This window comes from Lithobates pipiens, unplaced genomic scaffold (genome assembly GCF_037356315.1).
Source record: "Lithobates pipiens isolate NorthernLeopardFrog02 unplaced genomic scaffold, aLitPip1_a1.2 Scaffold_23, whole genome shotgun sequence".
NCBI lineage: Eukaryota > Metazoa > Chordata > Amphibia > Anura > Ranidae > Lithobates > Lithobates pipiens.
This window is the reverse complement of record NW_027507785.1, coordinates 120696531-120722414: the sequence shown is the minus strand read 5'-3', so window position 1 is coordinate 120722414 and position 25884 is coordinate 120696531. Positions and strand designations below refer to the sequence as shown.

Sequence of the window (25884 nt, the reverse complement as noted above, 5' to 3'; positions counted from 1 at the left end):
GAATGTGACTGCTTAATTCTGAACACAGCTACATCCCCAGTTGTAAGAGGCTGTGCACAATTATAAAACCACATAATTTTTATTTATTTTTTTCTAACCCCCCCCCCCCCCCCCAAAAGATTTCAGTTTGTTTTTCAATTGAGTTGTGCATGTATAGGTCAAATTAAAAAGGTGGAAAAGGATCTGAAATGATTTATCGTTGTCTCATTTTTTTACATCACAGAAACTTGATATTTTGAGGGCAGTGTAGACTTTTTATATCTACTGTATGTGTACTTCTGTCTGTGCAAAGGTGAGCCTAGGTCTCGTACTAATGATTGGAAACCCGAAGTCCCAATTCCCGATCATCTGATCACTGTGAAAGCCTCTGATTGGCTATCACAGAGATCAGTCACTGTGCCTAACCCTAACAAGGTTTGATCCGAGTCAGTGGCAGTATTAGGGTCAAGGTCAATATATTTTAGGTAGAATTTTTTTTTTCAATAATTTTTTTAATTAGTATTCGTTTAACCACTTCAATACCGGGCATTTTCACCCCCTTCCTGCCCAAGCCAATTTTCAGTGCTGTAACAATTTGAATGACAATTGCATGGTCGTGCAACACTGTACCCAAATTAAATTTTTATAATTTTTTTCCCCCACAGAGCTGTCTTTTGGTGGTATTTGATCACCTTGGCAGTTTTTATTTCTTGCGCTATAAACAAAAGAAGAGTGACAAGTTTGAAAAAAAAAAAAAAAAACACGAACACAAACACACAAACACACAAACACACACAATATTTTTTACTTTTTGCTATAATATCCCAATTAAAAAAAAAAAATAAAAAAAAAAAAAAGTTTAGGCCAATATGTATTCTACATATATTTGGTAAAAAAAAAAAAAAAAAAGATGCACTAAGCGTATATTGATCAGTTTGCGCAAAAGTTATAGCGTTTACAAAATAGGGGAGAGATTAATGGCATTTTTTTTTGTGACTGACATTGCGATGGACATATCAGACACTTTTGACACTATTGTGGGACCATTCACATTTATACAGCGATCAGTGCTAAAAAAATGCACTGATTACTGTATAAATGTCACTGTCTAGGAAGGGGTTAACACTAGGGGCGATCAAGGTGTTAAATGTGTTACCTAGGGAGTGATTCTAACTGTAGGGGGACTCACAAGGGGAGAGACCAATCGGAATTCCTCTATACTGGGAACACACCATCGGTCTCCTCTCACCTGACAGGACATGGATTTGTGTGTTTGCACACACAGATCCACAGTCCTGCTCTGTTATCGGGCAATCGCGGGTGCCCGGCGGACATCATGGCTGCCGGGCACGAGCATTGGCTCCCAAATGCAGTGGGCGCTCCCCCGCCTAGACGCCCGCCCAGGGTGGGAGATCCCATCTGTGGATGTAATTTGACGATGGCTGGGATGGGAAGTGGTTAAAAAATAATAATAATTTTAAAAAGTGCAAAATGTGTACTATTGTTTCTGAGCCCTACTAAGGATTTAAACAAATAACATATACATATGTGGTATTGTTGCAATCATCAGGAGCAAGACAATTTTTTAGGTTGCTCGTTGGTGGTAAGTTATTGTATTGTATCAGCAAGAAATGCACAGCTAAATTAATAAAAATTATTGTGAAAGTTTTCCTTTGATAATAGAAAAAAAAAGAAAAAATTCATCAGGAAATATCCATGAAATGAAAGTTCAATTTGTTCAGAGAAAAAAAAAAAAAAAACAAGGTATAATCAACCTGGATACACAAAGTAGTTGCAATGATTTGTACATAATTAAATACGTGTCAAAGTTGCAAAATTGTATTCAAGCGTTATTTTGTTTACCCTTTGTTATGAAGGGGTTAAGCTGTGACTGTCCCACTTACCAAATGCTGAAGAAAGCCCAACCAAAAACTTCCATCCGCCATACAAAATAGAAACAAGCCTGTTCGTAACCTGAACCAGAAAATAATGGATACATTTTATCTGCAAGCACAAGGTCATTGGTGCTGATGGAAATATTTAAAATGCTTCTAAACGCAAACGCGGCAATGTTTTAAACATGGGTTACTATCTGTCAAGTTAAAATGGTTCAGGAGAGGTGTTAAAAACGTCCCGTGTACATGAAGCCCAACTGAAAGCGCTAAGCTACAAGCTCTCCAACCTCACTGAATATTCCCATAAAGAGGTGTCCATGACGGCAAATCCGAAATCTAAAATAATCAGGATATTCCAAGGTACACTAGGTAGTCAAAAGTGTGTGGACATTTGACCATCGCACTATATGAGCTAGTTAGACATCCCATTCTAAAACAATGGGCATTATTAAAGATTTGACCACTTTCCCCATTTAGGCTTAAAGCGGAGGTCCACCCTAAAGTGGACCTTCCGCTCATCGGAACCCTCCCCCCCTCCGGTGCCACAATCGGCACCTTTCAGGGGGGAGGGGGGTGCAGTTACCTGGATAATCCAGGTAACTGCACCCACTTCCGGGATAGCTCTCTGCGGAAAGGGGCATAACTTACGCCCCTTTCCGCAAGTGCCCGCCCCTTCCCGCAAGTGCCCCGCTGCCTGCTGGGAAACACACAGATCCCAGAGGCAGCGGGGACCGTCCTCATTGCGCAGCGCGGCTCGCGCATGCGCAGTAGGGAACCGGGAAATGAAGCCGAAAGGCTCCATTTCCTGATTCCCATACCCAAGATGGCGGCGGCAGCACTCGAGTGTCGATCTAGAGATCGGCTTCGGGTGCCGACATCGCGGGCGCGCTGGACAGGTAAGTGTCGCTATTTTAAAAGTCAGCAGCTGCAGTATTTGTAGCTGCTGGCTTTTAAAAAAAAAACAAAAAAACGCAGAGTCCCGGTGGACTCCCGCTTTAACCAGTTGCCGACCGCCGCACGCCGATGTACGTCGGTACAATGGCACGGGCAGGCATAAGGACATACATGTACGTCCCTTGCCTCCCGCGGGTCGGGGGCCCGATCGGGCCCCCGCCCGGTGCCTGCGGCGGTCGGAATTCGTACGGGAGCGATCCCGGACGAGGGGACGGCCATTCATTCATGGCCACCCCCTCGCGATCGCTCCCGACGAATAGAAATCCCCGGTGACATCACTTCCTCTCCTGTAATGTAAACACAGGAGAGGAAGTGATGTATTCTCTCCTCCGTGTCGGTATTTTTCGTTCCGACACGGAGGAGAACGGATCAGTAAGTTGCACCAACACTCACACACACAGTAGAACATGCCAGGCACACTCACACCCCCCCTTTACCCCCCGATCACCCCCCCAATTACCCCTGCCCCCCAGTCACAGTGACACCAATGTCATTTTTTTTTTTTTTTTTTTTTTTTTTTGCATTGGTGTCATTTGTGACTGTAATAACTGTTAGGGCAGTTAGAGTTAGCCCCCTTTAGTTCTAATGTACCCCCCTAACCCCCCCAATAAAGGTTTAACCCCGTGATCACCCCCCGTCGCCAGTGTCACTAAGGCTGGGTTCACATTGCAGCGGTTTATGAGAACGAATGTGATTCGCACCGCACTGCAGTGCAAATCACATCCGATCTCTGTGCGATTCGAGTTCAGCCATTCGCCGCACCCGCCGCACCCGCCACACCCGCCGCACCCGCCGCAAATTCGCACGGGACCCTTTTTTTGGCCCGCAGCAGAATCGGATCGCATGGGTGTTCACACCATGCGATCCGAGTTTGCAGATCGCACTGCGATATGCGAACTGATCTGGGGGTGTCAGTAACATTTCACTGACACTCCCAGCAGTTCGCATAGGGCAGTGTGAACTGCCGCCGGGAGGCATGCGATGCGGGAACCCGCCGCGGATTCGCGGCGTTTCCGCATCGCTCCAGTGTGAACCCAGCCTAATAAGCGATCATTTTTCTGATCGCCGTATTAGTGTCACAGGTGACGCTAGTTAGGCAGGTAGGTATTTAGGTTCGCCGCAGCTTTTTATAGCGCCAGGGACCCCCATATACTACCGCATAAAGCCCCCTGATTGCCCCCTAGTTAACCCTTTCACCAGTGATCACCATATAACTGTTACAGGTGACGCTGGTTGGTTAGTTATTTTTTTATAGTTTCAGGGCACCCGCCATTTATTACCTAATAAAGGTTTAACCCCCTGATCACCCGGCGGGTGTCATTTGTGACTAATAACTGTTAGGGCAGTTAGGGTTAGCCCCCTTTAGTTATAAGGTACCCCCCTAACCCCCCCAATAAAGGTTTAACCCCGTGATCACCCCCCGTCGCCAGTGTCACTAAGGCTGGGTTCACATTGCAGCGGTTTATGAGAACGGATGTGATTCGCACCGCACTGCAGTGCAAATCACATCCGATCTCTGTGCGATTCGAGTTCAGCCATTCGCCGCACCCGCCGCACCCGCCGCAAATTCGCACGGGACCCTTTTTTTGGCCCGCAGCAGAATCGGATCGCATGGGTGTTCACACCATGCGATCCGAGTTTGCAGATCGCACTGCGATATGCGAACTGATCTGGGGGTGTCAGTAACATTTCACTGACACTCCCAGCAGTTCGCATAGGGCAGTGTGAACTGCCGCCGGGAGGCATGCGATGCGGGAACCCGCCGCGCATTCGTGGCGTTCCCGCATCGCTCCAGTGTGAACCCAGCCTAATAAGCGATCGTTTTTCTGATCGCTGTATTAGTGTCACAGGTGACGCTAGTTAGGCAGGTAGGTATTTAGGTTCGCTGCAGCTTTTTATAGCGCCAGGGACCCCCATATACTACCGCATAAAGCCCCCTGATTGCCCCCTAGTTAACCCTTTCACCAGTGATCACCATATAACTGTTACAGGTGACGCTGGTTGGTTAGTTATTTTTTTATAGTTTCAGGGCACCCGCCATTTATTACCTAGTCTCACTAGTGTACCCCTAAATTTAGGGGTGTCTACTTTCCAAAATGGGGTCATTTGGGGGGGGTTTGTGCCATCTTGGCATTTTATGGCCTTCAAAACTGTAACGCCCTTAGAAAGCCTGAAGGCGGTGCTTGGTTTTCGGGGCCCCGTACGCGGCTAGGCTCCCAAAAAGTCCCACATATGTGGTATCCCCATACTCAGGAGAAGCAGCAGAATTTATTTTGGGGTGTCATTTCACATATGCCCATGGCATGCGTGAGCAATATATCATTTAGTGACAACTTTGTGAAAAAAAAAAAAAAAAAAAAAAAGTTTGTAATTTTCCCGCAACTTGTGGCAAAATATAAAATATTCCATGGACTCAACATGCCTCTCAGCAAATAGCTTGGGGTGTCTACTTTCTAAAATGGGGTCATTTGTGGGGGTTTTGTGCCATCTTGGCATTTTATGGCCTTCAAAACTGTAATAGGTAGTGAGGAGTGAAATCAAAAAATTACGCCCTTAGAAAGCCTGAAGGCGGTGCTTGGTTTTCGGGGCCCCGTACGCGGCTAGGCTCCCAAAAAGTCCCACATATGTGGTATCCCCGTACTCAGGAGAAGCAGCAGAATTTATTTTGGGGTGTCATTTCACATATGCCCATGGCATGCATGAGCAATATATCATTTAGTGACAACTTTGTTAAAAAAAAAAAAAAAAAAAAAAAAAAAGTTTGTAATTTTCCCGCAACTTGTGGCAAAATATAAAATATTCCATGAACTCAACATGCCTCTCAGCAAATAGCTTGGGGTGTCTACTTTCTAAAATGGGGTCATTTGTGGGGGTTTTGTGCCATCTTGGCATTTTATGGCCTTCAAAACTGTAATAGGTAGTGAGAAGTGAACTCAAAAATTTACGCCCTTAGAAAGCCTGAAGGCGGTGCTTGGTTTTCGGGGCCCCGTACGCGGCTAGGCTCCCAAAAAGTCCCACATATGTGGTATCCCCATACTCAGGAGAAGCAGCAGAATTTATTTTGGGGTGTCATTTCACATACGCCCATAGCATGTGTGAGCAATATATCATTTAGTGACAACTTTGTGTAAAAAAAAAAAAAAATTTTTTTTTTTGTCATTATTCAATCGCTTGAGGCAAAAAAATAAAATATTCAATGGGCTCAACATGCCTCTTATCAATTTCCTTAGGGGGTCTACTTTCCAAAATGGGGTCATTTGGGGGGGTTTTGTACTGCCCTGCCATTTTAGCACCTCAAGAAATGAGATAGGCAGTCGTAAACTAAAAGCTGCGTAAATTCCAGAAAACGTACCTTAGTTTGTAGATGTGACAACTTTTGCGCAAACCAATAAATATACAATTATTGACTTTTTTTTTACCAAAGACATGTGGCTGAATACATTTTGGCCTAAATGTATGACTAAAATTGAGTTTATTGGATTTTTCTAATAACAAAAAGTAGAAAATATCATTTTTTTTCAAAATTTGCGGTCTTTTTACGTTTATATCGCAAAAAATAAAAATCGCAGAGGCAATCAAATACCATCAAAAGAAAGCTCTATTTGTGGGAAGAAAAGGACGCAAATTTTGTTTGGGTACAACATTGCATGACCGCGCAATTACCAGTTAAAGCAGCGCAGTGCCAAAGTGTAAAAAGACCTCTGGTCATTTACCAGCAAAATGGTCCGGTCTGAAAGTGGTTAATGTACACGGGACGCTTTTACAACCTTTCCTGAATGATTTAACTTGACAGATAGTAACCCATGTTTAAAACGTCTGTTTTGCCACGTTTAAAAGCATTTGGGGGAAAAAAAAAAATTATATAATATATATATCTTTTTCCGAAGTAGGCCAAAAATGAAAAAACACCTGTAAACGAAACGCGCCAAAACTCGAGTTACCCTGTTTAGAAGTGCTGAACTCATTTTTTTTTTTTTTTTGCTTTATCATAAAAAGCCTCTAAACTTAACTGCCTAGAAACGACTGTAAACGACTGTGTATATGCACTGATAAGGTAACAGGAGAGTTCAGGAGCAGTTGGAAAAAAATGGCCAACTGCACCTAAACATCCGCAGTGTACATGAGGACTAAATTTGTGGATTGATACTCTGCACATAATGTATGTGGCAATGATCATGCAGCATAAATTGCACTGCTGTCCATGGAAATCCAGATTTCCTGTTTTATATGAAGGATAAATCCTAAGGCTTCATGTACACGGGACATTTTTAACCTCTCCTGAACTATTTAACTTGACAGATAGTAACCTACGTTTAAAAAGTCTGTTTTGCCACATTTACATGCCGCGTTTTTGCGTTTAGAAGCGTTTAGCAGCTGCGTACATGAGGTCTAACCATATACAGCCTTCAATCTTCTGGGAAGGCTTTCACAAGATTTTGCCTGTAGGAATTTGTGTCCATTCAGCCAAAAGTTCATTGTTGAACCCAAAATCCTAGACTGCAACCGGTATTCCAGTCTTTTCCAAAAGCATTCAATATTGTTAAGATTGGAACTGGCAGTCCACGCCCCAAACTGTTACCCACAAGGTAGAAAGCGCACAGTTGTCTAAAACAGTTGTCCGCAACCCCCAGATGCTTGCCAAGGCAGACAAGCAATGCCCTTTGTGCTGACATTTTCTGTAGCTGACAGCTCACCAGGCTGTCAATTACAAATTCTGGCCCAATCATCTTCATGATGGAAAAAGCCTGTGCACACAGCCACATCAGCACCCTGCATTTCCAAAGGTTTGGGGCTGATCTGTGGTCAAAAGTGAAGGTATTGCGGTTAATCTGAGGTTTAAGTGCATGCATTGGGGCTGATGTGCGGTCTATCTGAGGTCCGAAGTGCATGCACTGAGGCTGATATGAGATACAAAGTGTTTGCTTTGGAACTGAACAGGTTTTGCTTGTACATCAGTTCATTTTTGCATACATAGTTGTGCTGCCAATGGAAAGTTAAACCCATTAAATAGTCTATAAAAAATACATGAATTTATCTTGTTGTCATTTACAACTATGAGTGAAAAAAGTGAAAACAACTTAAAATGGTCTAATGCTCGTAAACATAGTTAGGCCCCTTTCACACTAACGTCCCGTTCAGGCCCGCCTGTCAGTTTTTCAGGCGGACCTGAACGGGTGCTCCATAGAGCTCTATGGAGCGTCGGATGTCAGCGGTGACATGTCCGCTGACATCCGACCCGCTCCGATCCGAAAAAGTGTGACGGAGGAAAAAGCTATTTTTCCATCCGTCTGCGGATCGGATCGGGTGACGACGGGCACTGCGGTCCGTCGTCATCCGATCTCCCATAGGGGAGAGCGGCGCTGTGACAGGTCCGTCCCTGCACAGTGTGCGGAGACAGACCTGTCATCTCCCTGCTCAGCGGGGATCGGCGGAGTGATCCCCGCTGAGCAAACGGACATCCACGGGGCGGATCAGAACTGATCCGCCCCGTGTGAAAGGACCCTTACTCAGGTTGAAAAAAAAGACACAAGGCCATTCAGTTCAACCACAAAAATTATATATATATATATATATATATATATATATATATATATATATATATATATATATATATATATATATATATATATATATATATTTTTTTTTTTTATTTTTTTTATATCATACACTCCCATATACCCAATTCTATACCCACAGTTGATGCAGAGAGGAAGGCAAAAAAAGAAAAAAACAGCATGAGCATGATCCAATTTGCTAAATCAGGGGAAAAAATTCCTTCCTGATCCCCCGAGAGGCAATCAGCTTTTCCCCGGATCAACTTTACCTATAAATGTTAGCACCCAGTTATATTATGTACACTTAGGAAATAATCCAGGCCTTTCTTAAAGCAATCTACCGAGCTGGCCAGAACCAGCTCTGCAGGGAGTCTATTCCACATTTTCACAGCTCTTACTGTGAAGAAACCTTTCCGTATTTGGAGATGAAATCTCTTCTCCTCTAGACGTAAAGAGTGCCCCCTTGTCCTCTTTGTTGACTGTAAAGTGAATAACTCAACACCAAGTTCACTATATGGACCCCTTATATATTTGTACATGTTGATCATATCCCCCCTTAATCTCCTCTCATCAAGAGTGAATAAATTCAGTTCCTCTAATCTTTCCTCATAGCTGAGTTCCTCCATGCCTCTTATCAGTTTGGTTGCCCTTCTTCTGCACTGTCTCCAGTTCCCCGATATCCTTTTTGAGAACTGGTGCCCAAAACTGAACTGCATATTCCAGATGAGGTCTTACTAATGATTTGAACAGGGGCAAAATGATATCTCTCTCTCTGGAGTACATACCTCTCTTAATACAGGAAAGGACTTTGCTCGCTTTGGAAACCGCAGCTTGGCATTGCATGCTATTATTGAGCTTATGATCTACCAAAACCCCCAGATCCTTCTCCACTATGGATCCCCCCAGTTGTACTCCCCCCTAGAATATATGATGCATGCATATTCTTAGCCCCCAAGTGCATAACTTTAGATTTCTAAAACATTAAACCTCATCTGCCACATAGTCGCCCAATTAGACAGAGCATTGGGGTTGGCTTGTAAATTGGAGACATCCTGTAAGGACGTTATTCCACTGCATAGCTTGGTATCATCTGCAAAGACCGAAATGTTACTTTTGATCCCAGACCCAATATCATTTATAAAGATATTAAAAAGTAAGGGTCCCAGCACTGAACCTTGGGGTACACCACTGATAACCTTAGACCATTCAGAGTAAGAATCATTCATCACTACTCTCTGAATTCTGTCTTGTAGCCAGTTTTCTATCCATTTACAAACTGATATGTCCAAACCTGTAGACTTTACCTTACACATGAGCCGTGTGTCCGGAACTGTATCGAACGCTTTTGCGAAATCCAAGTATACCACGTCCACCGCCACCCCTCTGTCCAAGGTTTTACTTACCACCTCATAAAAAGAAATCAGGTTTGTCTGACAACTTCTGTCTTTCACGAATCCATGCTGTCTGTTGCTTAAAATATTTTTTTCCTGCAAGAACTCGTCTATGTGGTCTTTTATTCATCCCTCCAGTATCTTCCCAACTATAGAAGTTAAACTAACAGGTCTATAGTTACTTGGTAAAGACTTTGTTCCCTTTTTAAATATAGGCACCACATTGGCCACTGCGCCAATCCAGCGGTACTATTCCTGTCATTAATGAGTCCCTAAAAATTAGATACAATGGCTTTGAAATTACAGAGCTCAATTCTTTTAGGATCCGCTTTATCCACCTTTATTCTGTCCAAATATTTCTGGACCATATCACTTTTGAGCCATTGTGGATTTGGGGCTGCGTCAGTACCATCCCCATTATGGACACGAGCTCCCCCATGCTCCTTTGTATACACAGAGCTGAAGAAAGTATTTAATAAGTTAGCCTTCTCTTTGTCCCCAGTCACCCACTCCAGATTATTTTGCAAAGGGCCTACATGCTCAGACTTAACCTTTTTACTATTAATATATTTGAAGAATGTTTTGGGGTTTGTCCTATCTTTTGCAAGCTTTCATTTTGAATTTTTGCATTCTTGATTTCCTTTTTACATATTCCGTTATATTCTTTGTAAGATTTAAATGACACTAGCGTTCTTTAATTTTTATATTTTTTAAAAGCTCTTTTTTTATAGTTTATAGCTTTTTTAACTTTGGCCGTGAGCCACATCAGTTTTATATATACTTTGCATTGAGATCACAGTCTTTTTGAAGAATTCCCATTTCTGTTCTGTGCACATTGATGCCAATATTCTCTCCGAGTCTATGTCCTGGAGAGCAGCCCTCATCCTTGGAAAATTTGCTCTCTTGAAATTAAGTGTTTTAATCTTTCCTGTATGTGATTTTTGCTTACAGCTATCATCAAATTAAATCATGTTATGGTCACTGCTACCTAGGTGTTCCTTTATCTGAACATTAGTAATACGTTCTGCATGGTTTGAGATTACCAGGTCCAACAGAGCATCATTCCTAGTTGGGGCCTCAATAAACTGGACCATAAAATTGTCCTGTAATAGGTTTATACATTTTTGCCCTTTAACTGTCCCAGCAGTGCCATCATTACCCCAGTCAATTTCTGGGGAGTTAAAATCCCCCATTATTATCACTGTCCCAGCCCTTGCAGCCCTTTCTATCTGTGCAAGAAGCGGAGTCTCCACCTCCTCATTAACATTGGGTGGTCTATAACAAACTCCAATGATTAACTTTGAACTACGCACATCTGTATGCAGTTCCATCCATAATGCTTCAGACTCATCACACTCTCCGTCCACCAGGTCCTCTCTTTCTCACTCGCTTTGAGATCACTTCTCACATACAGACAGACCCCTCCACCTTTCCTTTTTACTCTGTCTTTCCGAAAGAGTGCATAGCCAGGAATATTAATAGCCCAGTCATGTGAGGAATGGAGCCAAGTTTCAGCAATACCGATTACATCATAGCTCTCCTGATGCACCAGAGCTTCCAACTCGCCTATTTTGCTTAGCAGACTTCTGGCATTGGTGAACAAACATTTTAATGCATTAATATATTTTGACCGGTCACATACTATCCTCTTGGGTGCTCCAAGATTACAACTAGGACTTGCTACTATATTTACCTTGGGTTTATGTGCTTTGGTTACCCTACCACTAATGCCCCTAATATTACCCTCTGGAATATGCTCCACGCTGACTCTCTCTATCTCTGGTCCCTCCCCCCATTGCCTAGTTTAAAAAACCCTCTAACTTTTTGGCCATCCTTAATCCCAGCTTATCTGCGCCCTCCTCATTTATGTGCAGTCCGTCCCTTCTATAGTACCGGTTATCGACTGAGAAGTCGTTCCAGTCCTCCAGGAACCTAAACACCTCCTTACTACACCAGCTCTTGAGCCACTTGTTTACTTCCCTAATCTCCCTCTTCCTTTCCGGTGTGGCTTGATGTACTGGTAGTATTCCTGAGAATACTACCTTGGAGGTCCCTTTCCTCAATTTAGCTCCCAAGTCCCTAAAATCATTCTTTAGGACACTCCATCTGCCTCTGACTTTGTCATTGGTGCCAACGTGCACCATGACAGCTGGGTCTTCCCCAGCCCCTCCCAATAATCTGTCCACCAGATCCGTGATGTGCCGAACCCGAGCGCCCGGCAGACAACATACAGTTCGACACTTCAGGTTGTTGTTACAGATTGGCCTCTCTGTCCTCCTAAGAATTGAGTCCCCTACCACCAGAATCTGTCTTTCCTTTTCCTTCGCTCCCCCCCCCCCCCCACTCTCACTGGAGTTCTTCCCCTGGCAGCTAGGAGAATCCCTCAGCTCCAGCAGTGCTGGTCTCTGATTGGGAACATGACATTTAGGCCTCAGGCACACTGGGCGTTTAGCTTCTGTGCCTGAGATTCTGGCATTTTTATGCATGCAGAAGTCACAGGTGCACCGTTCAGCCTCACTGCTGGCCTGATCACCAGGCAGAGATACAGAACGAAAATCTACCTACGTAAACAAGGCAGAGTTCCGTTCTGACAGGAGGAAAGTGATGGATTTTATATACCCACAAAAGCAGGGAATAAAATCCTTCACTTCCCTTAGTAGAAATAGCACACAGCGTAAACACAAACACTGATTAGACACACGGTTAACTCTTTGATCACCCTAAATGTTTAACCCCTTCCCAGCCAGTATCAGTAGTGGTGATCACATACCACCAAAATAAAACTATTTGTGGGAACACATACCACCAAAATAAAACTATTTGTGGGAAAAATGCCATAAATTTCATTTGGGTATAGCTTTGCATGACCGCGCAATTGTCAGATAAAATAACGCAGTGTTGTATCACAAAAAATGTCCTGTCATGAAACAAGGTAAATCTTCCAGAGGTCAAGTGGTTATACATAATTATCAAAAACTGCAGAAAGCTCACTTCTTTCTTTAATGCTCCAGTAACTGTCACTTCAGGAGCTAGAATGACAAGTTTGATGACAGATAAAGTGTAAAACACACCTCAAACATTAAAATAAAAGGCTCTATATCTCCATGATCAACTTAAAAATATAAGAACCACAAGAGGCTGCTGTGCCTGCGTTACCTGCAGGAAAGGTCCCTGCACCTTTTTAAAATGCAGCCGCACAGAAACCGCAGTGTTTTGGCACCATGCGTTTCCACATGCAGGAAACGGCACCACGTTTTTCATTGTGTGGGGGTTTTCTTAAAAGCAGCGCTTTTTTATTGTGACTGCTAGAACACGCACTCCCACACAAATGAGAACATATCCTAATTTAATCTGTTTTACAAAAGCAATTTCAATTATTTCTACACCTGCAAATATTTGGCAAACGTATCACACTCATTCCAAAATGTTACTTTGGATTAAACAGCTGCCACGTAAATCCCTAGGGGTGGATATTATAGTGCAGAGAAGTTTCCCCTTTACCAGAGCACAGCTGCACAGCTGTAGCGATCTTGAAATTAAACAAACACACTCTTTTAATTAGAAATGAGACTCGTACTGTACAAGACAAAGCAAGGCAAGATTCTGCAAATACATGTAATGCTTTGCACTAAATGCTGCATATACAATAAAGGTGTTGGTTTACACTGGGAATGAGGTACTCAAATGAAGGAAATCACACAACCTGAACAAAAAAAAAAAAATAAATAAAAAAAAAATTATAAGGACTTCTAACCATAAATGCCTCGATAAATGCACAGATTCTCTTTGGTGTGCTGGAAAATCTCTGCGTTTTCTATGGTCACACAGCATACGCTTCCATTTTTAAAGTGGTTGTAAACCCCAGTTCACCAATTTTCACGTTTCAAGTTTCAAGTTTAGGAGATATTCACGGTACCTACAGGTAAGAATTTATTATAGGCTTACCTGTAGGTACTGTGGATATCTCCTAAACTTGCACAGTATTCTGAAGAAATGGCCCGCTCGCACCGTCTCTCAGTAGCCATGTCGTGACCGGCGGCTCCCGTGCACATGCCCTGGAGTGACATCATCATGGCTCCGGCCAATCACAGCGCCAGAAAACCCGGAAATAATTCTGGGAGACATGTGGATGGTCACAGCAGTGTGCGGAGACTGCTGCAACAGCTTCGATCTAAGGTAAGCATTTTCATAATAAGCTAGTATGCATACTAGCTCATTGTGGCTTTGTCTTGAAGGGTTTTTATTTTTTTGAGTTTACAACCACTTTAACATCAGCAATGTAATAGCAATATAAACAATTATTTTTGATAATCCAATATTTAAAATCTCCTTTCACGTTGGAAATTCTACCTGTCTGCTGACCATCTTTCCACAACTTCCTGGATTCTCTGCATACTTTGCAACTTTTCCTCTGCTATTATTTGATACTTGTACTAATATAGGTGTCCTTTTATGAAGCAGTGAAATCTATTCACTGCTTCATTCTCCGGCATTCACATAGGAGATCTTTCTCCTCTGTGTGCCACTTTATGAAGCTGAGTAGATCGCTTCACCCTTGGAGGAGTGAAGCGATCTACAAACGCTTTTAACTCTGGAGAACGGCCCCTAATACTGGAATCTCGTGAGACTTTACGAGATTACAGTACTAGAAATTCACCAATACACAGAGATGTCAATTTATTAAGCAGTGATAAATTATCACAGCTCAATACACTGACACACGGTGTGATCAATGTTAGTGAAATAAAGAGTCCCCCTACATAATATATACATGTATACACACAGACATTATACATACATGTATATACACACACACACACACACACACACACACACACATAAATATGACAGGGGGACATGGTTACAGTGTTGGGGGTCTGAACGAGGCATAAGGAAGTTAATTATCTTCCTCTTTCCTCCTCAGATCCACCCACATTCTCTCTTCACTCCCCGATTCTCCACCTCTGAGCTGGTGAATCAGGGAGTGTGAATTCTGACACAGATCACCAGTGAAGCGCTGAGATCGCAGCTTCATAAAGTGACCGTTACTGTGTCAGTCTATGAGGATTCTCAGTGTGCAGAGATAATCGGCGGGAGAACAAGTTCAAACACTTCTCCCCTGATTATCTCTGGTTTATATACTGTTTATGGGCTGTGATCAGCGGCGATCCTCTGGATCTCCACTGATCACTTCTTCATAAACGGACACCAGTGTGCAGACAATTTAGCAACACTTTACATATACATCATATTGTTTACTTTCAGTGTCTAAGGACTACACATCCCATGGTACCTTGCTGCTTGCAAGCAGTGATTTCTATACTGACTACATCCTGAAATCCCTCCTCTCAGCAACTATGTAGTTCAAAAGGCAGGTTCTGTGAATTCTGAGACAGCAGTGACTACTCACAGGGCGCAGTGAATACATGTCAGAATCCAAGGAAGTAAATATTGGTGGGATCTTCACAAAGTAAGTTTACAGACGTCAAGGTCATTCACATTACTAGGGGTTGGCTAGACATTTTTGAAATTAATTTAGAAAACATACGATTTAAAATTTTTTTAAAACTGTTTAGTAAAAAAACATTTTTTGTATACATCAAAGCAATCTGTGAATAGAGGAGGGGGGTCCTGTCATTCCTCTGCCTCTCCTCCAGTCACAGAATGCTGTAAAAATATTAAAACAAGTCAAGGTCAGTGACAAAGTATTGTAGCCATTGGAACAGTCATATCGCTTTAAACAAATCTTTTCTTTAAAATGTCCCTGATGCTATACCAAGGTCTCCTATAAAAGATCTACCTGCAAAAAGTGAAAATAAAACAAGTACTTTACTATCACCCATAATGCTGAACACTTCTCTGATCCCAAGAAATGATCCTCCCAACGTTCACTAGGAAACTGATATTTCCAGGACCATCGATCTCTGTGGTCCCTGCAGCTCCCATTTGTTTCTCCTGGTAATCTCCACAGCACTAGATGATGCAGTAGTGACAGAGGTCAGTAGGAGGAACCAGCAAGAGCCTTGCGAGGACAGAGGAGACACTCCTGGAATTGTCTCCCAGTGGATTTTGCAGGACAATTTCTTAGGACCAGAATAGCATTCAGCAACATGTCATTTTGTCACATAGGTGCACTGATCAACACACATGCAGTGGGCCATGTTTACCCACCCAGGAGGCACACGTGGTTAAAGCGGGAGTCCGCCGGGAGTTCCGCCATTTTTTTTTTTTTTTTTTAAAGCCAGCAGCTACAAATACTGCAGCTGCTGACTTTTAAAATAAGGACACTTACCCGCCCAGTGCGCCCGTGATGTCGGCACCCGAAGCCGATCTCTCGATCGTCTCTCGGGTGCTGCCGCCGCCATCTTGGGTATGGGAATCAGGAACTGGAGCCTTTCGGCTTAATTTCCCGGTTCCCTACTGCGCATGCGCGAGTCGCGCTGCGCAATAAGGATGGTCCCGCTCCTCCACCGCCCCTACCATCGGAATCAATGGGCACCATTGCCGAAGCGCCTGCAAAGTGCTTCGGCAGTGGCGGTTTGCGGGCACTTTTAACCCTTTATTCAGCTGCTATTACAGCGGTAAAGTGCATCTAAAATTAGCAGCACTTTACCGCTAAAGCCCCGCCCCACTGTGAAACTAGCCTAAGACTGAGAACCAAGTGATCAAACACCACTGATCGCTCAGTTCTCAAAGCTCCCCAAGAAGAAAACTGGAGACTCTGCTCTGCCCCGCCCCCCTCACTCACTGGAGTGGCCAGCTCAGCGGCTCTCCAAGAGTCTGAGATGGGTGCCGGTGTCTTGTAAAATAGGGTCCTCCATCAGATGCTGTCCTCTGCGTACTGCGCATGCGCAGTACACAGGAGCACAGATTCCGAAAATTGCCGAGGACGAACGGCGCCTGCGCCGTGAGTCCAGGTTCTATCCCCACTATCCAAGTGGACATAGAGTTAGAATAAAAAAGAGCCGAGCGCAGCGAGGCCGAGCCCGAAGCGTGGCGAGCGAAGCTCGCCCGCGAGGGGCCCTCTAAAATTCTAAACCCTATGTCCGCTTGGATAGTGGGGCTACCTCCTCCACTCACGGCGCAGGCGCCGTTCAGCTTCGGAGATTTTCCGAAGCTTCGTCTGCTCCGTACTGCGCATGCGCAGTACGGAACGGACACATATCGATGGTCGGACTCAATTGGGCAGAACACCGGCTGGCTCTGTGAATTCACATAACGAACTGCACTCCTGTGATCCACAGGAGAAGTACAGCCAAATGAGCTTTGGCTGTACTTCCTTTAAAATAGTATCACACTCTTCACAATGTATTCTCCAGGAAGATCTCCATTCATTGTCTCCAAGATACAGAAAAAAAGCAGTTGAGTGACTCAACATGAATGTGACCGAGGAAAACAGACACACCAGTAGAAGTGCTTTTTGGTGATGTGTAAAAATATAAATGTGGCAAACTGAGAGTGCAAGGATTAACAACGATCTGGTTAGAGTATTGTGTCCCTGCATGTGGGTATTTCACAAGAATTCTTAAAGTCCTCTTTTATGCTTTTCATTAAGAAACACACACCACGGTGTCAATTTCACAAACATATAGTTGGTACATTCCTACATGGAATCTATGAACGAATGTCAGTTGACCAAAACTAATATAAAAGTATGAATAGCTATAGATTGCTCTTTATAACTGAAACATGTAATCTCTATTGGATAACCAAGCAAAAAGAAAGATTGCATTTAACCGCTTCAGCCCCGGAAAATTTTACCCCTTCCTGACCAGAGCACTTTTTGTGATTCGGCACTGCGTCGCTTTAATAGACAATTGCATGGTCGTGCAACGTCGCATCCAAACAAAATGTATGTCCTTTTTTTCCCCCCATAGAGCTTTTGTTTGGTGGCATTTGATCACCCCTGCAGTTTTTATTTTTTTGTGCTATGAAAAAAAAAAAAAAAAAAAAAAAAGTGTCAAATTTAAAAGAAATGTAAAAAACGTTTTGCTATAATAAATATCCCCCCCCAAAAAAAAAAAAAAAAAATGATAATAATATATTATATATATAACTTTTTTTCCCTCAATTTAGGCTATGTATTCTTCTACATTTTGGTTTTAAAAAAATATAACGCATTAAGCGTATATTGATTGGTTTCGGCAAAAGTTATAGCATCTACAAAATAGGTCATAGTTTTATGGCATATTTATTTATTTTTACTAGTAATGGCGGAGATCTGTGATTTTTTTTTCTTTAACGGGACTGCGACATAATGGTGGACATGTCAGACAATTCTGACACCGCTTTGGCACCATTGGTATTTATACAGTGATCAGTGCTATAAAAATGCATTGATTACTGTAAAAATGTCACTGGCAGGGAAGGGGTTTACACTAGTGGGAGATCAAGGGGTTAATTGTGTTCCCTAGTGTGTGTTCTAACTGAAGGCGGGAGGGGACTGTGTAGGGGAGATGACAGATCGTCTGTTCATACTCTGTATGAACAGACGATCTGTCTCTTCTCCCCTCTGAGAAACGATTTTTTGTGTGCCCCAAGCAAATGCGGGAGCCCGGCAGTGATCGCGACCGCTGAACACTCGCATCGGCTCCGTGTGCGAGGAGGGCGGACGAACACCCCTAGTGGCCACAGGGCGAAGCGACATTACATAACATTATTTGGCCCAGTCGTGCTATACTGCCGCAGTACAGCTGAGGCGGCTGGTCAGCAAATGGTTATCAGATCTGTTTTTTATAACAAGGAGCTTGTCTGGCTGTACTCCCTCTATGAATCACAGAAATGCAATCACTTTTGCACTCCTGTGACCCGTTTTTAGCATAGAGCAGTGTAAAAATAGCGGAGCTTTACCTCCGCTGCTTGTCTACCCCAATCTGAAAGTGCCCTAAACGTCCAGCGTGCATGCAGTCGTATTATGACAACAATACAGCACAGAAGCACCAAGACTTCTGTCAAAGCAAGAGAGACTCCATGGCATGTGGAGCAAAACAGGGAACTCTAGCAGGGAAGTTTTAAATCTGCATTTCTGGAAGATCTAAGAAAGCACAGAAGTCTCTAGTTATTACTAAAACACTAATTTCATAAGGTCTAATGCTTGGAGAAACCTGGAAACTATAACCGACTTAGCAACAGTTTACACTAAATTATGGTGTAAAAAATTATTCAAATGATCTAGACAGAATCCAGATCCAGGAAGGCACAGTCAATGTCTTAGATTTACTGCATACACCACATAATGGTCACATTCTTCTGCAGCCAACTGAATCTAAGCACAGATATTTCAATCAGTCACCTTTATAAATCTATCTGCAATTTACTACCTCTTCTTCAATCATGCACCTCAGACCATCACCTCTCTAAATTCAACACTTCCTAAAACGCACATCAAACTGCCAGGCTCCCGCCTCTTGTTCATCACCTACCTTCACTTTGACAATCTGCCCTCTTACTCCTCATTCAAGTTACACATCTTCAGTTCTACCTTCTACAACTTATCTCATTTCCATTGCCCCACCAGTCTCCTCGACCATCTACCGTTTGCTGCTCTCCTCCTCCAGTTCTGTTCCTCTCTTCTTCCCCCTCACCACTGGCCTATTGCAGCTTCTATATGTCTTTCACATCAAATACCAACTGTATCCTGTTCTTTCCTAGCCACCTACCAACTTTATCCTACTCTGCCCTCCCTCGCCATCTACCTACCTTGTTTCACTCTTCCTTCCCTCACCCAGCTGACAACTTTGTCCCCTTCTTGCCTCCCTCAGCACCCCCCCCCCCCCCCCACTTGCAATCTACAACATTTTCTTTCTATCTTTCACATCACCCACTAAATTTGTCCCTCGTTCTTCTCCCCTCACCACTTATCTACATTGTTGTTTTTCCTCCTATTCTGACCCCTTCTAACAACCAATCTTGCTCTTTCTACCCTCCCTACTGCCAACCCTTAATTCTCTCATTGTCATCTACCTTGGTCCCTTTTCTTCCCTCCTGCACCACTTACCGTATCCCTCATTCCCCTCCCTTGACCTTTTTTTCTAGCATCATCTATTTTGAAATTCTTAAGAGCCGGTTCACACTGCGGGCGATGCGAGGCGACACGACTCGCCTCGCCGCGCTCTGGCAAGTCGCCCCCGTTCTGTACAATGGAACCGTTCTGAGAGGAGCGACTCGAGTCGCTCCGACTCAGAAAAAAGGTTCCTGTACTACTTCTGGGCGACCTCGGGGCGACTTGCATTGACTTCTATACAGAAGTCATCTGCAAGTTGCCGCTGAGGTCGCGGCAGGACGCGGCGAGGCAAGTCGGTGTCGCCTCGCATCGCCTGCAGTGTGAACCGGCCCTAATTGTCCATCTCCACCACTCTTAACACTTACTGGATCCTTCTCATATTCCTTTTCCCCTCTCCTCCCCCTAGTCACCTACCTTGTCTCTGTCCCCATTCTTATACATGTCCTATACCTTTCACCCCCCTCATGACCTACTTCATCTCTGCTCTTCTCCCTAATCAGCTTTCAAACCCGTCATGACCTACCTATCCCTTCTACTACCTTAATCACCTACCTTGACCCTTTCCCTTCTTTATACATGTCCTGCATGTTTTGCCCCCATCGTGACTTACCCTGTCCCTTCTATCCCCCCTAGTCACCTACCTTGACCCATTCTCTTCCTCATACTTGTACTGCACCTTACAATCCCGTCATGACCTACCTTGTCTTATCTTCTCCCCCTAATCATCTACCTTGACCCTTTCCCCATCTTCATACATGTCCATAGCCCCATCATGACCTACCTACCCTGTCCCATTCTCTTCCCCCTAGTCACCTACCCTGTCCCTTCCCTTCCCCCCAGTCACCTACCCTGTCCCTTCCCTTCCCCCCAGTCACCTACCCTGTCCCTTCCCTTCCCCCCAGTCACCTACCCTGTCCCTTCCCCCCAGTCACCTACCCTGTCCCTTCCCTTCCCCCCAGTCACCTACCCTGTCCCTTCCCTTCCCCCCAGTCACCTACCCTGTCCCTTCCCTTCCCCCCAGTCACCTACCCTGTCCCTTCCCTTCCCCCCTAGTCACCTACCCTGTCCCTTCCCTTCCCCCCTAGTCACCTACCCTGTCCCTTCCCTTCCCCCCTAGTCACCTACCCTGTCCCTTCCCTTCCCCCCTAGTCACCTACCCTGTCCCTTCCCTTCCCCCCTAGTCACCTACCCTGTCCCTTCCCTTCCCCCCTAGTCACCTACCCTGTCCCTTCCCTTCCCCCCTAGTCACCTACCCTGTCCCTTCCCTTCCCCCCTAGTCACCTACCCTGTCCCTTCCCTTCCCCCCTAGTCACCTACCCTGTCCCTTCCCTTCCCCCCTAGTCACCTACCCTGTCCCTTCCCTTCCCCCCTAGTCACCTACCCTGTCCCTTCCCTTCCCCCCTAGTCACCTACCCTGTCCCTTCCCTTCCCCCCTAGTCACCTACCCTGTCCCTTCCCTTCCCCCTAGTCACCTACCCTGTCCCTTCCCTTCCCCCCTAGTCACCTACCCTGTCCCTTCCCTTCCCCCCTAGTCACCTACCCTGTCCCTTCCCTTCCCCCCTAGTCACCTACCCTGTCCCTTCCCTTCCCCCCCTAGTCACCTACCCTGTCCCTTCCCTTCCCCCCCTAGTCACCTACCCTGTCCCTTCCCTTCCCCATAGTTGTACTGAGCCTTACTACCCCACTATGACCTATCTTATCTTATCTCCTCCCCCCTAATCATTTACCTTGTTCCTTTTTCTTCTTCCTATACACTCTGCACTTTTCACCCCCTCAATACTCAGGACTCCCCTCCCCTGACTCCAAGCAGTGGCCCGTGTATCTTCCATGCAGCCAGCACTCCCCCGCCCTCTTACCTGTAGGGCTGTGCGGGGCTCCAGGTGTTGTGGGTCCGCTCTTCTACAAGGACCCGGTGTAAGAACTCTTCCTTATTCCGCTCTGAGTGAGAGATGAAGCGGGGCTCCCCCTCCCTGTCCAGCTACACCCTCCTTCCTGGGCCCCTCCCCCACCCTCCTCTCTCTCTCACACGGTGCACCGTCTCCTCTCCTCACAGTCTCGGTCCCCCCCCCCCGGACGGCCCGTCCTCCTCTCTATGGCCGCTCAGTTCTCCGGACTGTGAGGGAGTTTCTGCAACTTCTGCTTGTTCTATTTCCTCCTCTGTCACTCCTCCTCCTCTACGGACTTCACTGCACCTTCCTCATTCCTTGTCCTCATCACATGTCTGCAGACATCCCTCCTTCACCTGAGGCGATCACCCGCCAATCACAGCATTTCCCGGATTACTCCTCACCTTTCTATGGACTGTGCTGGGTACAAGGGGAACCCTGTGTGTGTGACTGGGATGGAGCCCTGGTATGTATGGGTGTGTGTGACTGGGATGGAGTCTGTGTGTGTGTGTGTCTGGGATGGAGTCTGAGGGTGTGTGTGTGACCGGGATGGAGTCTGGGGGGGGTGTGACTGGGATGGAGTCTGGGGGGGGGGGAGGGTGTGTAACTGGGATGAAGTCTGGGGGGGGGGGGGGGGTGTGTGTAACTGGGATGAAGTCTGGGGGGGGGGGGGTGTGTGTGTGTGTAACTGGGATGAAGTCTGGGGGGGGGGGGTGTGTGTAACTGGGATGGAGTCTGGGGGGGGTGTAACTGGGATGGAGTCTGGGGGGGGGGGGTGTAACTGGGATGGAGTCTGGGGGGGGGGGGGGTGTAACTGGGATGGAGTCTGGGGGGGGGTGTAACTGGGATGGAGTCTGGGGGGGGGGTGTAACTGGGATGGAGTCTGGGGGGGGGGGGTGACTGGGATGAAGTCTGGGGGGGGGGGGTGTAACTGGGATGGAGTCTGGGGGGGGGGTGTAACTGGGATGGAGTCTGGGGGGGGGTGTAACTGGGATGGAGTCTGGGGGGGGGGTGACTGGGATGAAGTCTGGGGGGGGGAGGTGTGTAACTGGGATGGAGTCTGGGGGGGAGGTGTGTAACTGGGATGGAGTCTGGGGGGGGTGTAACTGGGATGGAGTCTGGGGGGGGGGGGTGTAACTGGGATGGAGTCTGGGGGGGGGTGTAACTGGGATGGAGTCTGGGGGGGGGTGACTGGGATGAAGTCTGGGGGGGGGAGGTGTGTAACTGGGATGGAGTCTGGGGGGGGTGTAACTGGGATGGAGTCTGGGGGGGAGGTGTGTAACTGGGATGGAGTCTGGGGGGGGGGGTGTAACTGGGATGGAGTCTGGGGGGGGGGGGGTGTGTGTGACTGGGATGGAGTCTGAGGGGGGGGGGGGTGTGTGTGACTGGGATGGAGTCTGGGGAGGGTGTGTGTGACTGGGATGGAGTCTGGGGGGGGGGGGTGTGTGTGACTGGGATGGAGTCTGGGGGGGGGGGTGTGTGTGACTGGGATGGAGTCTGGGGAGGGTGTGTGTGACTGGGATGGAGTCTGGGGGGGGGGTGTGTGTGACTGGGATGGAGTCTGGGGGGGTTGTGTGTGTGTGTGCGCGCGCGCCTGGGATGGAGTCTGGGGGGGGTTGTGTGTAGGGTTAATTTAATTTGTTTAGCCACTGTCTGCCAATCCCTCTACTGGCTTCCTACAAAAAACAAAACCCCAAAAAAAACTCTCTATCGGTGCATCCCTCGCAGTAATGTCTTTTGTATCACTTAGAAGAGCAGGGCCCTTCCGATCCTTTTGTATTGAATTATATTGTAAGTACAGGGCTGCAAATAATGATTATTTTTCGATTAATCGGTTAAAGCGGAGGTCCACCCTAAAATGGACCTTCCGCTCATCGGAATCCTCCCCCCCTCCGGCGCCACAATTGGCACCTTTCAGGGGGGAGGGGGGTGCAGTTACCTGGATAATCCAGGTAACTGCACCCACTTCCGGGATAGCTCTCTGCGAAAAGGGGCGTAGATTACGCCCCTTTCCGCAAGTGCCCGCTGCCTGCTGGGAAACACACGGATCCCAGAGGCAGCGGGGACCGTCCTTATTGCTCAGCGCGACTCGCGCATGCACAGTAGGGAACCGGGAAATGAAGCCGAAAGGCTCCATTTCCTGATTCCCATACCCAAGATGGCGGCGGCAGCACCCGAGTGACGATCGAGTGATCGGCTTCGGGTGCCGACATCGCGGGCGCGCTGGACAGGTAAGTGTCACTATTTTAAAAGTCAGCAGCTGCAGTATTTGTAGCTGCTGGCTTTAAAAAAAAAAAAAACGCGGAGTCCCGGCGGACTCCCGCTTTAATAACCTTAAAAAAAAAAGTGGGTCAAATTGACCTTTATTTTCAACCACAGTGATGGGAAAATTTGGAAATAATAGAAAACTGCTTGGTCAAAGGAAGTTTCACACTGTATGTGATTTTCATTCAGAAATGATATTAATTTTAAAAACAGAATGTTAAAAACAAGTAAAATTTTCAAACAAAATTCTTCGATTCAGTGAATTTTCATTTTTTGTCTGAATATTCTCATCTGAAAATTGATCTGTGTGACCAGCATAAGGCTCGGTACACACCTATGCAGTTTTTGCTTTTAATGTTTCTGCAGTGCTTTTTGCTGTACGTTTTTTGATTTCTGCGCACGTGATTTTACTGCAATTTGCATTTTTTTTAGGCAGATTAAAAAACACAAATTGCTTCATAAATGCATTACATGCTTTTCTGCAGCTTCTCCATTGAAGTATATTAAACCAAAGAAGCACCATTTTGCGTTTAAAAGTCCCTGACCCTTTCAAAATACGCAGCGGCTGAAAAAAAGCACAGATATGAACATGTCCCATAGGAAACCATGTAAAGGAACTGTAGTGCAGTTCTACAAAAAGCACCAATAAACATATAGATGTGAACCAGGTCTAAGACATTTAGTAACATAATGGTGTTAAAAAGACTAAAATTAACCCTTTTTAGTAAAAAACAAAAAAGCAGATAATCACTACTTTAAGGGGATAATTTTTTTTACAGTAGAACTGTGAAAGTAATATTTCCAGTAGCGATTATTTGCTCTTTTTGTACTATAAAAGGCTCATTTTAGTTTTTTTTTTTTTTTTTTTTTTTTTTAACCCCATTATGTTACTGCCCGATTAATCGATTAAGAAAATAGTAATCGATTAATTTCATAATCGATTAGTTGTCGATTAATCCATTAGTTGTTTCAGCCCTAAACTGTACTATGTGCAAACTGTTGGCACTGTATAATAATCATTTGAATGATGGTGCTTATCTGGTTTAACAGCTGTATAGTCAGCTACTGTTGTAAACATCAAGTTTATAATAACAAAACAGTACTTTTTTCTACTGCTTATGTGCATGCAGATTTAGAGACATTTTTTATCCCCCAAGAGGAAGTGATAATAATATTTTCAATAATCATGTTTTCTAATGGCAATCATTTCTAAACTGACCTGTGCCTTAACGTGGTTGTAAACCCTTTTGCCTACAGGTAAGTCATTAACCACTACAATACAGGGCACTTTCACCCCCTTCCTTCCCGGCCCAATTTTCAGCTTTCATCGCTCTAGCGCTTTCAGTGACAATTGCGCGGTCATGCTACACTGTACCCAAATGAAATGGTTATCATTTTGTTCGCACAAATAGAGCTTTATTTTGGTGTTATTTATTCACGACTCCGTTTTTTATTTTTTGCGATATAAGCGCAAAAAAAGCGGAAATTTGGAAAAAAACGATATTTTCTTTTTTCTATTTGAAAAGAAATCCAATAAAATCAAATTTTGTCATAAATTTAAGCCAAAATATATTCTGCTACATGTTTTTGGTAAAAAAAATTCCGTTAAGTGTATAATAATTGGTTTGTGTGATCAGGGACATATGTACGCAAATGATCATGTACATATGTGTGTAGATAATCATTGGGACATGTGATTTTTAGTGGGACATATGTGGGGGACATGTTTTTATTATTGGGGACATGTGTTTTTATTATTTGGGGGACATGTATGTTTTGGGGACGTATGTGGGGACTGTGTTTGTACTGTGTGGTGTGTTGTGTGTTGACACTAGACTGATGATCAGTGAGTAAAAAGCTGTAAAAAACAGCTCATACTCACTGATCATCAGCCGGCTGCAGCGTTCTGCTCTCCCCTCCTTAGCGATGACTTCCGTGTGAGGAGAGGAGAGCCGA

General features: G+C 45.1%; 1 protein-coding gene across 3 annotated transcripts in view; it reads right to left on the bottom strand.

Moving 5' to 3' along the window:
* PRKCD (protein kinase C delta) overlaps window positions 1-22008 on the bottom strand; it is a 217586-nt gene extending 195578 nt beyond the window's left edge. Inside the window, exons 1-2 of one of the 3 annotated variants that reach the window (XM_077452277.1) lie at window positions 21634-21772; window positions 1884-1953 (exon numbers count right to left, since the gene is read on the bottom strand). The gene's annotated coding sequence lies outside the window, so the exon portion shown is untranslated. Of the gene's footprint in view, window positions 1-1883; window positions 1954-21633 lie in introns of all 3 variants that reach the window. The other 2 variants (XM_077452275.1, XM_077452278.1) reach the window with 2 other exon arrangements.
* Between the last annotated feature and the right edge of the window lie 3876 nt (window positions 22009-25884).